Here is a 12487-nt window from a genome sequence, read left to right on the forward strand (position 1 = left end):
ACACCAATTAAAAAAAAAAGTATGATTATATTTTATTATATACGGGATACCATAATATATGTAATATAAACTACAAGTATTTGACTTTAACAGAAAACAAAAAATCAGAAATATGAAGAAGACAAAAATTAGCAAATATATACATGTATGTACATGTATTGGCAAGATTTCGGAATGCCCAGACAATGTACTATATCCCAGCAAAAGAGGTATATTTTTAACTTAATTTTACCCGCTACAGGGCAGAAAGTGTTGTATTTGCATTTTGAAGAAAATGTATTGTTAAATTATTTTTTTAAATTTACTATTTTTTTTTCAAATCTAGAAAAAACCTTCAGGTTTTACCTAAAAAGATCGGTTGCATAGTAAAAAGTTCAAAAAGTGGCTTGATATTTATTTTAATACATTGTATTATATTTTTAAACTTTAAAAACGTTCTTCTGAAAAATCAAGTTTTTTTTATTTATGACGTTCTTGAAAGGAGTGATCGATATGTCATTTAGTGGATTTTTGTCTCTTTTTTTTCCTAGAAAATGTTTTATTTTAATCTGTAAGCGCTAAAAAAAATTAATATCCCTGAGTTACAAGGTTGTTACAGCTTGAAGTTCGATCTTAAATGATCTAACGCGTGATGAATCAGTTTCTAAGCCTTGTTTATATCGCTCGTGATATTTAACACATTCATATATTTTCTCAATAACAAAAGGTCGCAGTACATATTACACGCGTATCGCTAAATTATGCAAGATTCAGCCTTGTATCAAAAAGTTTAAGGGGATATTCGCGAATTTCATTCGTTTCAAAATGCCATAACTAGGCGAAACGTTTGTCACAATATTTTTATTAAATTTTATATGTTTTTTAACATTAAAATACAAATTAGTATACTCAATAAAGCTGTGTTTGATTTAACAAGTAATACATAATAGAGTTCTTGAAATGGAAAAACTTTAAAAAAAATCTAAATATACTTATATATGGTACATATCGTAGTCATACAGGAGAAAGTGGCCAAGTGCATTTTTTACAAAAACTTGATCATTGACTATTTGATATCTTATTAGCTTAATATTGCCCTGAAAAAAGTCCCAAAGCATTTTGAACTTGGAAGTATAATATATTGACTTGTTAAAAATGACTAACTGCATTGATGTTTACTTTCTTGCCAAGCAAAAGTGACTTAAATGGCCCTCCTGAACATTTAACGTTGTGTTAGTTGTCACTTTCTCCTGTACGACTACGATATGTATATATTCTGAAAAACAAAAAAAAAATATGGATTTAAAAAAAAATCGGGTGAAGAAAGGCATGGTATTCCTCGGGGGTTGGTTTGGCCGAACGAATATCCCCTTAAATTTCAATGTTGTTATTATTTAAAAAAAAAATAATGAAGCAAAGTTTTCCATCTTTACAACGTGTTATCTTTTCATCGGAATAGACCTTGTTGTTATGTTCGTACTTGACTTCATCTGTTGAATATTTTCATTTTTAAATTAATATGTAGGTAAATATTTATTCAATTGTACGTTGAATTTATTTTTGGATTATATCAAAATAATAACAGCTTGCATTCCGTTTCACGTTTGAAAATAACATTACCGTCAAAGAAATACAAACAAAAGTATATTGTCATTAAGACTGTGTTCACTTTCGCCAAAATACAAGAATTCAGACAATTCAAAATTACGCCAATCCAATTAAGGTGGAGATTGATCGTAGCATTTGGTCGTAACGTAACACGTTACGATGCGAGCATTCAGGCAGTCAGTACAGCGAACAGAGCGCTCCATCCATAGTTTCGGATGCTCGGTGATGCTCGCCGCGAGCGATGTTACGACGTTATGTTACGACGAAATGCTCCGGTCAGTCTCCACCTTTACGAAATGTCTGGGGAGGTCGAGTCTAAAATTATATTTTTGGTGAATGAACACAAGTTTACACCATTTTGAGTGTGTCCAAATACTTGTTCATAAATCTGGATTATCTCCGATTAAAGGAGTTATTTTTCATATTATTTTTGACAAAAATATGTCGAAAATAATATATTTTTATTACATAACGTATTATAACAATAGTTACATTAACAGTAATAAACATTACGTTACATTAACAAAATTAGTTACATTAATAAAAAATAAGGCAATTAAACAATTCCACATTTATGTTATAATAACTATTAAAAAAAATTCAGAGATAAAACAAGGGTATGCAGGAAGGAGAAGGAAAGGAGAGGAATTAATGAGAGTGGTTAAAGGATTTTTTTTCTAGGTAAGAAGATTAAAAATAAAAATATAATGATAAATATATGGTCCCGTGGCTAGGTATCGCGGACTCATAAGTCAGAGTTTCTCGGTTTGAACCCACTCTGATATTTGTAATAATGAGCCGCTTAGTCTCACAGGAATAGTATAAAATTGAAATATTTGTATAAATAATAAAAATGTTAATAAAATTTATATATATATATATATATATATATATATATATATATATATATATATATATATATATATATATATATATATATATATATATATATATATATATATCTTTACATATTACAGTATCTACTCAATGAATTAGGGCCACCCATTATTTTTTTGAATACTCTGAAATCTTTTGAATTATTATATTTATTTTACATAAATACTTTAAGTTTTCTATTGACATCTAATATCATGTATATTACCTTCAATAATATGTAAAATATATCTGGATTATTTAAGCCTTTACAAAATTTCAAACCCTTTTTCTGAGAAAGGTCCCTAATTAGCACAGGTAGACAGATAGTTGAAAGTTCAAAAAATAGTCCTATCTCATTTATTAGTGAAGTTTCTTGAGTTCTGGTTGTTGTTTTGTTCAGATAGGTTATATAGTTATCGTGTCTTGTGAAAAAAACTTAATTTTTAATTTTAGTTCATAAAGTATAAATTTTTTTTGTAAACACAAGTGTTTTTTTTTGAAAAGGACAAAATGGGAAAAAGTAAAGACATTTCTGAGGAAAAAAAGTCTAGTGTTATAGTGCTACTGAAATTAGGAATACTATCTAATAGAGAAATTTCAAAAAAAGAAAACGCTTCTCGTCAAACAGTGGACAGAATTTCAAAATCAATAAAAAATCAGTCACCCGCCACCAGCAATCGGCGAAAGAACTGTCGTAGGATTAGAAAAACAACACCGAGGACTGATCGAAAAATCGTTCAAAGTGCCTTAGAAAACCGTAGTGCATCAGCAAAAACATTAAAAATAAAATTGGAAGAAGAGGGTATAAATATATCGGTATCAACACTGAGGCGACGTCTTTACGAAGTAAATCTGAAATGCAGGCGCCCTGTAAAAGTACCAAAATTGACACCACGAATGAAAGCGGATCGATTAAAATGGGCCAGGCTACATCGAAATTACTCGGTAGATGATTGGAAAAAGGTATTTATTTAAATTGAATTTTCAACATATCATTTTAGTAAATAAACTTATATATTTGAATTAAACTTAAATTTTCATTATTTTTCAGGTCATCTTTAGTGATGAGTGGCGGTTAGAAGCCGTAACAGAGAGCCGTCGATTCGTCAGGAGAACACCAATGGAACGTTACAATGAGGCCTGTGTGGTAAAAGTTATCAGACACCCCCCTGCAACAATGATATGGTCATGTATTATTAACAATTTACCTGGGCCGTTGTTTTTCGTGGAAGGAACAATGAACCAAAATTCCTATAAGCAGGTCCTCGAACGAATTTTATTGCCCTTCTACCATACACTCGACCCAACAGAAGGTCCATACACCTTCATGCAGGATGGGGCACCTTGCCACCGGGCTAAATCAATAATAAAATTTTTGTCTAACAAAAATCTGCCTTTGCTCCCCTGGCCTGGAAATTCTCCGGACCTTAATCCTATAGAAAACGTATGGAGCTTGTTAAAAAATAAGGTATACTCATTTCCAAATCCAACAGTAGACTGTCTAAAAAAAAATATTCAAAAAATTTGGTCAGAAGACGAAGAAATAAAAAACATGATAAAACAGTGCATTTTAAGTATGCCAAAAAGAATTGAGGCAGTTATTTCTGCCAAAGGTGGAAATACTAAATACTAACTATATTTATATGAAAATATTTGCATAATTTAAGCGTAATAAAGTGTTCATGTGTAAATAAAATTCAAAGTTGTTTTATTCAAGGTTTTCTCTGAGTTATTCCTGTTTGAATTGAGAAATTGCGCGAAATTCTGCGTGGCCCTAATTCATTGAGTAGATACTGTATATATCGGTAGTGTAATGGCAAGGGGTATATCTGTCAAATTTTTCATTTTCTAAGTTTGTTCCACAAAATGTCTAAAATAGTGAATTCCATAATCTATCGAAAGGATATAGCTGTAGTTGCAATACTTATTTAGTTTTTTAAGACATGTACATATGCCGTCCGAATAAAATATTTAATTTCACAAGTTTGTTTTTGCTCTCCTGTAAAATTTGGTCTGATGGTTCGGTGTTAAACGTTAAAAATTAGCCGCGATTCGAGAATGCGAGTAGAATTGTGCATACCGCATACCGTGCGACCAATCCGTCCCTCGGCGCGCTATACCGGCCGGTACCTGCGCTGGGCCCTGCGCCACCTGGCGTTCTATCCGTCCCTTCCACTCTAGCGCCGGTCGCGTATCGCTGTCTCTCTCGGCGGCGACATGTGCTAGGCGGGAGGCGAGATGCTCAAACGGTCGTGCGCCGCCTCCCGATCAAAATTGCATTCTTCTTCTTTTTATTATTATTTTTTTTTAAAATTTTCTTTAACAAACCAAATGCATTGTTATTATAATAAATAAAGGATATAAGAGGAGATAGAGATCTTCTTCTAACCGTTTCTAAGAAGTATGTTTCAAAATTGGTTCATATATCGCTCACTCCTTTCAAGAACGTCATAAATCAAAATACTTGATTTCTCAGAAGAACGATTTTAATGTTTAAAAATATAACACAATGTATTAAAAATAAATATCAAGCCACTTATTGAACTTTTTACTGTGCAACAGATCTTTTTAGGTAAAACCTGAAGGTTTTTTCAACATTTAAAAAATATTTAATTTATTTATAAAAATAATTAAACAATACATTTTCTTCAAAATACAAAAACTACATTTTCTGCCCTGTAGCGGGTAAATATCAAGTTAAAAATATGCCTCTTTTGCTGGGATATAGTACATTTTATGGGCATTCTGAAAACATGCACAACTGAAAATTGACGATTTTTGATTTATGACGTTCTTGAAAGGAGTGAGCGATATATAGAACTTCCAAAAATTTGAGTATTGTGGTTGTCAATAATGGTTAGAATTGGTGAATGTGTCACGTGTAAAGTGATCACTTAAACCAGCCTATGACGGTCGTCAGCCCCGTAAATGGCCAGACTTCCATATTCTTCTTCATCTTTGATGAGATGTCAAAAAATAATATGAAAAATAACCCCTGTAATTGAAGATAATCCATATTTGTAAACAAGTATTTGGAAACACTCAGATGTAGTAAAAATGTAACTGTTCATACCAGTAATTAATTAAAATGTCGCTCACTCCTTTCAACAACGTCATAAATCGAGATCGTTTTTAAAGTTTTAAAATATAATAAAATGTATTAAAAATAAATACCAAGCCACTTATTAAAGTTTTTACTGTGCAACAGATCTTTTTAGGTAAAACCTGAATGTTTTTTCTCCATTTGAAAATATATTAGTTTATTTAAAAAAATAAGTAAACAATACCTCTTCTTCAAAATGCAAAAACAACACTTTCTGCCCTGTACGGCTGTCCAAACTCAAAACACACTAAGGGACATTTTTTTGTAGTAAGTTTTTTTTTGCATTTTTGGACTAAGTAGAATCTACTTAGTCCAAAAATGCAAAAAAACGTACTACAATAAAATGTTTTGAGTTTGGACAGCCGTGTAGCGGGTAAATATTAAGTTAAAAATATGCCGCTTTTGCTGGGATATAGTACATTTTCTGGGCATGCCGAAAATATACACAAGTGAAAATTGACGATTTTTATATATGACGTTGTTGAAAGGAGTGAGCGATGTAGCGTATAGTTTGTGAGGGCCTGGCCCCACGTTTGGGGTACATTGAACCTTTTAAGGACGTATTTTTTATACACAGACGTATCCGTTATCCGACGCTACTGCCCGCCTACCGAAAAAGGTATCGAATTCGCGAGATTGATTTGCATAACACTGTTGTGACGTATCTTGTCTCGGACATTTTATATAGGTACAGTATCGAACAGATATTGTCAACACCCTCTTAAAAAATGTTTTGGGGTGTTCCTCGTATTATGGACCAGGGCTGCTTCTTTCAGTGACTGAGATAACGAATAGCCCCTAGAACTCGAATCATGTCCAAATCTGCGAGTGTTTTTGCCTAGAATTTTCACTCATGAATTACATGAAATTATAGTAACTTTAAACATAAAGAGTAAATCCACTCACGAGTAGGCATAGGCTATGAAACTTATAAAGTTGAAGCCTGAGTAGGGACATGATAAACGGTGTTGCATAACCCGTAGCTAGATTTCAGAGTCACTTAGACGTTAGGTAATTCAAAAAAAAAAGTCAAAATCTGCCATATGAAATACATTAATGGAAACCCATCATGACCCATTAAACAACTGCACGCTAAAGTAATCCTTACATATCCATTAAAAAAATACTAAATTCACCTCCCAACTAAACGACACACAATTCACAAATAATATATATACAGTATCGAACAGATTAATTGAAACAAAACGTTTTTTTTTCGTGTTTACAACACCCCCTAAAAAAGGTTTTGGGGGTGTTCCTCGTATTATGGACCAGGGCTGCTTCTTTCAGTGACTGAGATGATGAATAGCGAGAAGTATCACCCAATTCTACTGGAAAATATACTACCAGAGATACAAAATCAAAGGAATGGTAATGGAATATTTCAGCAGGATTTAACTCCCTGCCACAAATCCAAAAAAATTATGAAATTTTTCACACAAAAACAATGAACCGTGTTGGACTGGTCAAGAATTTTGACAGAAACATAAACATACATAAACCTAATTGAAAATCTATCGGCAATCTGTAAGAATCGGCTCTCCAAAATTGATTGCACTACGGTGGAAAAGTTCATTTTGTCCATAACTCAGGTATGGTTTCTAATGTCTAATTTATGTATTAATTTTAAATCAAACACAGATTTTTTGAGTCTACTAAGTTGTATTTTATTAACAAAAAACACATAAAAAATTATATTGTGACAATTGTTTCGCCTTGTTAGGGCATTATCAAACGAATGTGAAGATCAAATGGACTACGGTCCTTATGTAGCTATACAATTCTAAGTGACAGTTTTAACATGTGCAGCAATATAATGTCTAACATTCGTTTGAATATGCCATAACTAGGCGAAACGACTGTCGCAAAATTGATTTTTATGTGTTTTTTTTTAAACAATAAAATACAACTTAGTAGGCTAAAAAAAATCAGTGTTTGATTTAACATTTAATATGTAAATATATCAAACACCTTTTCCTCAAAGTGTTTTTTTTTATTTGTCCCTGAAAAATACTTTCACCCTATTTTATTACAATTTTTAGAGTTGAAAATTCTATCACCATTTCGTTTAAAATTGTTATTGAGAACACTTGTTTTTTTACCGCATGAGTTATATTTATTTTTAACAACTGGTTTCAGAAGCTACAGAAGATTCAATCTTCGGGTTTGAATATTATCAGTTTATATTCAAACCTGCATATGGAGCTTTTTTAGCTTCCGAAACTAGTCGTTAAAATAAAGTGGTAAAAAACAAGAGTTCTCATTTACAATTTCATCATGTCTTATCACAAAGTGAATGCCGAAACAATAAATAAAATGTCCAATATTTATTTAAAAAAATATAATTCTGCGCGGAAAGACTTCTAGACCCTAGAGCAGCCGGTCGTGTTCTGAATATGACCGTTCGAGATTTCAGCCCTAAGAAAATTATCCAGGTTCTATGTCCATATATATAACTTGCAACGCCAAAACGGTAGGTTATTGGTCCTTGCGTAGGTGTCGAACCGCGTATCTCCCTTTGTGTGCGACAGGTGTGCTCACCGGCTCATTGCCACATGGATTCAAGGGCATACCAGAGGGATAATAGGGCTTCTGTGTAAAAAAAACTTTCATTGTGTCTACCCATCTGCGTAAACTGTAAGATCTCGAAAATACATGTTTCTTAAAAGGGCTATTCGAAGATTTGGTGCTGAAATTGATCTCTGGATTATCTCCCATTAGTAGTTAATTTTTATATTGTTTTATGACATCTCATAGATGTAGAAGAGGCCCCGTAAATGCCCAGACTTCCATATTCTTCTTCATCTTTGTTGAGATGTCAAAAATTGTACTTTTTTATATATATATATTCTTACATAATATAAATATATACGCATAAAAAGTTAAAATGTTCTACTTTTCATATTTATCGTTTTCTCTTGGGACCATCATCCCTCGGTTATTGGTGATGCAGGTACTTAGTCGTGCACTAGAGGATTTTTATACTTTTTACTAGTTTGTTACTCAACTATGATGCATATATATAATTTTTTAAATGTTTTTTTTTTTTAAATATTTTAACCAACTGTACCCGGTTTCGCTTTGTTTACTCTTTTCGTTAAAGTCACTGAAATATCACGCAATTCTTGAGTGAAAATTATACACAAAATACTTGCTTATTTCTTCTTGTGAGTGGGCTTACTCTTAACGTTAAAAGTCACTATTATTTTACGCAATTCTTGTGTGAAAATTCTACACGAAATACTTGCTTATTCCCTCTTGTGAGTGGGCCTTACTCTTAACTTTAAAAGTCGCTATAATTTCACGCAATTATTGAGTGAAAATTATACACAAAATACTTGCTTTTTCCTTCTTGTGAGTGGGCTTACTCTTAAAATTAAAAGTCACTATAATTTCACGCAATATTTGCTTATTCCTACTTGTGAGTGGGCTTACTCTTAACATTAAAAGTCACTATAATATCACGCAATTCTTGAGTGAAAATTCTACTCTTAAGTGGGCTTACTCTTTACATTAAATGTCTCTTCACTTTAAAGTTACTATAATTTCTACGCCATCTCGTCAAAGGCGCGAATTGTAAACGTGCCCAAACGATCGCATCCTATTTTTGGTATTCGTACAATGTCGGCGCCCAACTACGCGTCCGAAAGTCCCAATTGCTTACGTACAATTATATACATTTACCTCGGGGAGAAGAGAGACGTACGGAGTACAACGAGGAGTCACCTTGCAGCGCCTGGCATTAGAACGACGCCGCATTGTTACAATTGTGTTATTATTTTTTCGCTCTCCTTATTACACTCCTCGGCGGGGGTGACACACTGAGACGGGTTCCTTGACCGCGCCGATAAACTGCGAACCCAGTGGACTTTATCGTCTCGGAAATTTTCGCATTTTTTTGCCACGTTTCAATTTCGGGCCTTTTAATTTTCGTAAATCTTTATATTAAAAAAACCTAACTAACCATCACACCACTTGGTGGAGAGAATAGAACGCCACACCAATCTGTCTTTTTTTTCATTATAAAAGATAAATATTTGTGTTTTTATTATTTACGAAAATACAAAATTCATACTACAATATTTCTTTGAGCTTAAGCGGCTCCTTATTAGAAACAGGTATCAAATTGTGGTAGACAAACTCTGACTCAAGAGTCCGCGACACTAACCACGGGACCGCAACCCGCAACTTAACACAGTCTTTGCAAACAATCTTCGTCCCTTCCACATTCATGCAGCTCCTCATACATATCTGCCGATTATTCCGACTCCTGACCTGACCTCGATCAAGTATTTTAACTACTTGATCATGCCAAGTTTTCCTTGGTTCTCCTCTGCTTCTATTACCAACCACAATCGTCTCATAAATTTGTTTTACTATGCTTTCTTCACTCATTCGATTCACATGCCCAAATCATCTCAAAACACTTTTCTTACTTATATTTATTTCAACCCCCCCCCCCATTGGAATCGAACTTCTTTTTAGAAAATACATAGGAAAAAATATTTTTAAAATTTTCGTTCGACTCCTAACTTTTTAAAAACTCTTAGTAATATTTTATTTATTGTTTCGGCATTTACTTTGCGATTAGACATGTTACAATGATTAAGGAAACACTTGTTTTTATACCAATTGAGTTTATTAATGACTACTAGTTACTTTTAATACTAATAACTTTTCAAAACCTTGTAATTATTTCGAAGAAAAACGGTGCTTTGAGAAAATAATTTAATTACGTCACATCGCTCACTCCTTTCAAGAACGTCATAAATCAAAAAACTTGATTTCTCAGGAGAACGTTTTTAAAGTTTTAAAATATAATACAATAAATCAAAAATAAATATCAATCCACGTATCGAACTTTTTATTGTGCAACAGATCTTTTTAGGTAAAACCTAATGGTTTTTTCTCCATTTGAAAAATATTTAGTATATTTACAAAAATAATTAAACAATACCTTTTCTTCAAAATGCAAAAACAACACTTTCTGCCCTGTGGCGGGTAAATATTAAGTTAAAAATATGCCGCTTTTGCTGGGATATAGTACATTTTCTGGGCATTTCGAAAACATGCACAACTGAAAATTGACGATTTTTTATTTATGGCGTTCTTGAAAGGAATGAGCGACATGTTATCTGGGTTTAAAGAAAATTAAGTCGCTTTTTAACGTATGTAGGGCCGCTACCTAGTTCTTCTGTCCAAACTCAAATACAGTAAGGGACATTTTTTTTGTAGTACGTTTTTTTTTACATTTTTGGACTAAGTAGATTCTACTTAGTCCCAAAATACAAAAAAAAACGTTCTACAAAAAAAATGTCGCTTACTGTGTTTTGAGTTTGGAGAGCCGTGCATTTCATATAAGAAAATAACAATTACTTATATAGTTTTTTCCACATAAATTTTTATTTGACACCCGGTCGCTGTTCAAATAAAAGTTATCTGGAAAAACCAATTTAGTTGTTATTTTATTTGATATTTTTAAAAGTATCTTAACTTAATATGAAGCATGTATGTAGAAGTTTGAGCATCTCAGGGCTTACGACCTGGTATTTGGCTGGCTTAAGCGATCACTGTGTATATAAAGTGATCAGTTTATATACACATAGTGATCGCTTAAGCCAGCACAGTATTTGGCTGTCTTGTGACCTAAGCGATCACTATGTGTATCACTTAAGTGATCACTTTATATATATACACATATACACATAGTGATCGCTTAGGTCACAAGACAGCCAAATGCCAGGTCGGAAGCCCTGGAATGCTCAGACTTCCATACATATGTTCCATATCAAGTTGACACACTTTAAAACTTACATTTTTGGACTAAGTAGTTTCTAGTTAGTCCAAAAATACAAAAAAACGTACTACACAAAAAAATGTCCCTTACTGTGTTTTAAGTTTGGACAGCCGAGTTGTTGTAATTATCCCACAATGCGCTACTAGGAATGTGTCAATTAGTCACGTACGTGAATTGTCAATCTACCAAAATATGTCCAGATTCGATTTAGAAACGAAGGGTCGATCTCCTTTCGACCTAGCTCTAATGTCAGTCACACTTTTTTACAGTCTAGACTCATAGCCGACCGTGTACGCTAAAAAATAGCACTTTGCATTCGGTATCCACATTATGAAATAAATTGTTTTAGTATTCTAATGTTTTGAGTGATTTAACGACCGTCTTTAGGGAGATGTAGATGGACCTTTTCGCATAACACCGTCACTGGTCGCTTAATTTGCCCTATGTAACAATTTTTTTCGACACGAAAGAGAAAAAATATTTTAAGCGATGTTTTTCAACAAAAAAAGGTAACCCTTATCTCTCGAGTAGTAAGATATACCCGTAAATGACAATTTAAAGCACATATATATATATATATATATATATATATATATATATATATATATATATATATATATATATATATATACATATGTGTATTTAGTTACATGAAGTCATTCACATAAATACTCATTTCAAATAAGTACTTGTACTATTTCAATTACAATACAAATTTCACATTTTTCGCATTCTTTCAACAACGTCATCAATATGTCAAAAATCGTCAATTTTCATTTTTGCATGTTTTCAGAATGCGCAGAAAATGTTCCATATCCCAGCAAAAGCGGCATATTTTTAACTTAATATTTACCCGCTACAGGGCAGAAAGTGTTGTTTTTGCATTTTGAAGAAAAGGTACGGTTTAATTATTTCGAAAAATATTCTTAATATTTTTCAAATGGAGGAAAAACATTCAGGTTTTACCTTAAAATATCTGTTGCAAAGTAAAAAGTTCAATAAGTGGCTTGATATTTATTTTTAATACATTTGATTATATTTTTAAACTTAAAAAACGATATTCTGAAAAATCTAGTGTTTTGATATATGACGTTGTTGAAAGGAGTGTGCGATTTGTAAATTTG

The 12487-nt window shown here is 32.5% G+C and overlaps 1 protein-coding gene across 6 annotated transcripts in view; it reads left to right on the plus strand.

The window, feature by feature from the left end:
• Nucleotides 1-12487, plus strand: part of LOC148300937 (ribosomal protein S6 kinase alpha-5-like) — a 67046-nt gene that overhangs the window by 13236 nt on the left and 41323 nt on the right. The gene's annotated exons all lie outside the window — the stretch shown is intronic.

This window comes from Brachycentrus maculatus, unplaced genomic scaffold (assembly GCF_059751285.1).
Source record: "Brachycentrus maculatus isolate JH-2025_06_01 unplaced genomic scaffold, ASM5975128v1 h1tg000633l, whole genome shotgun sequence".
NCBI classification, from domain to species: Eukaryota; Metazoa; Arthropoda; class Insecta; order Trichoptera; family Brachycentridae; genus Brachycentrus; species Brachycentrus maculatus.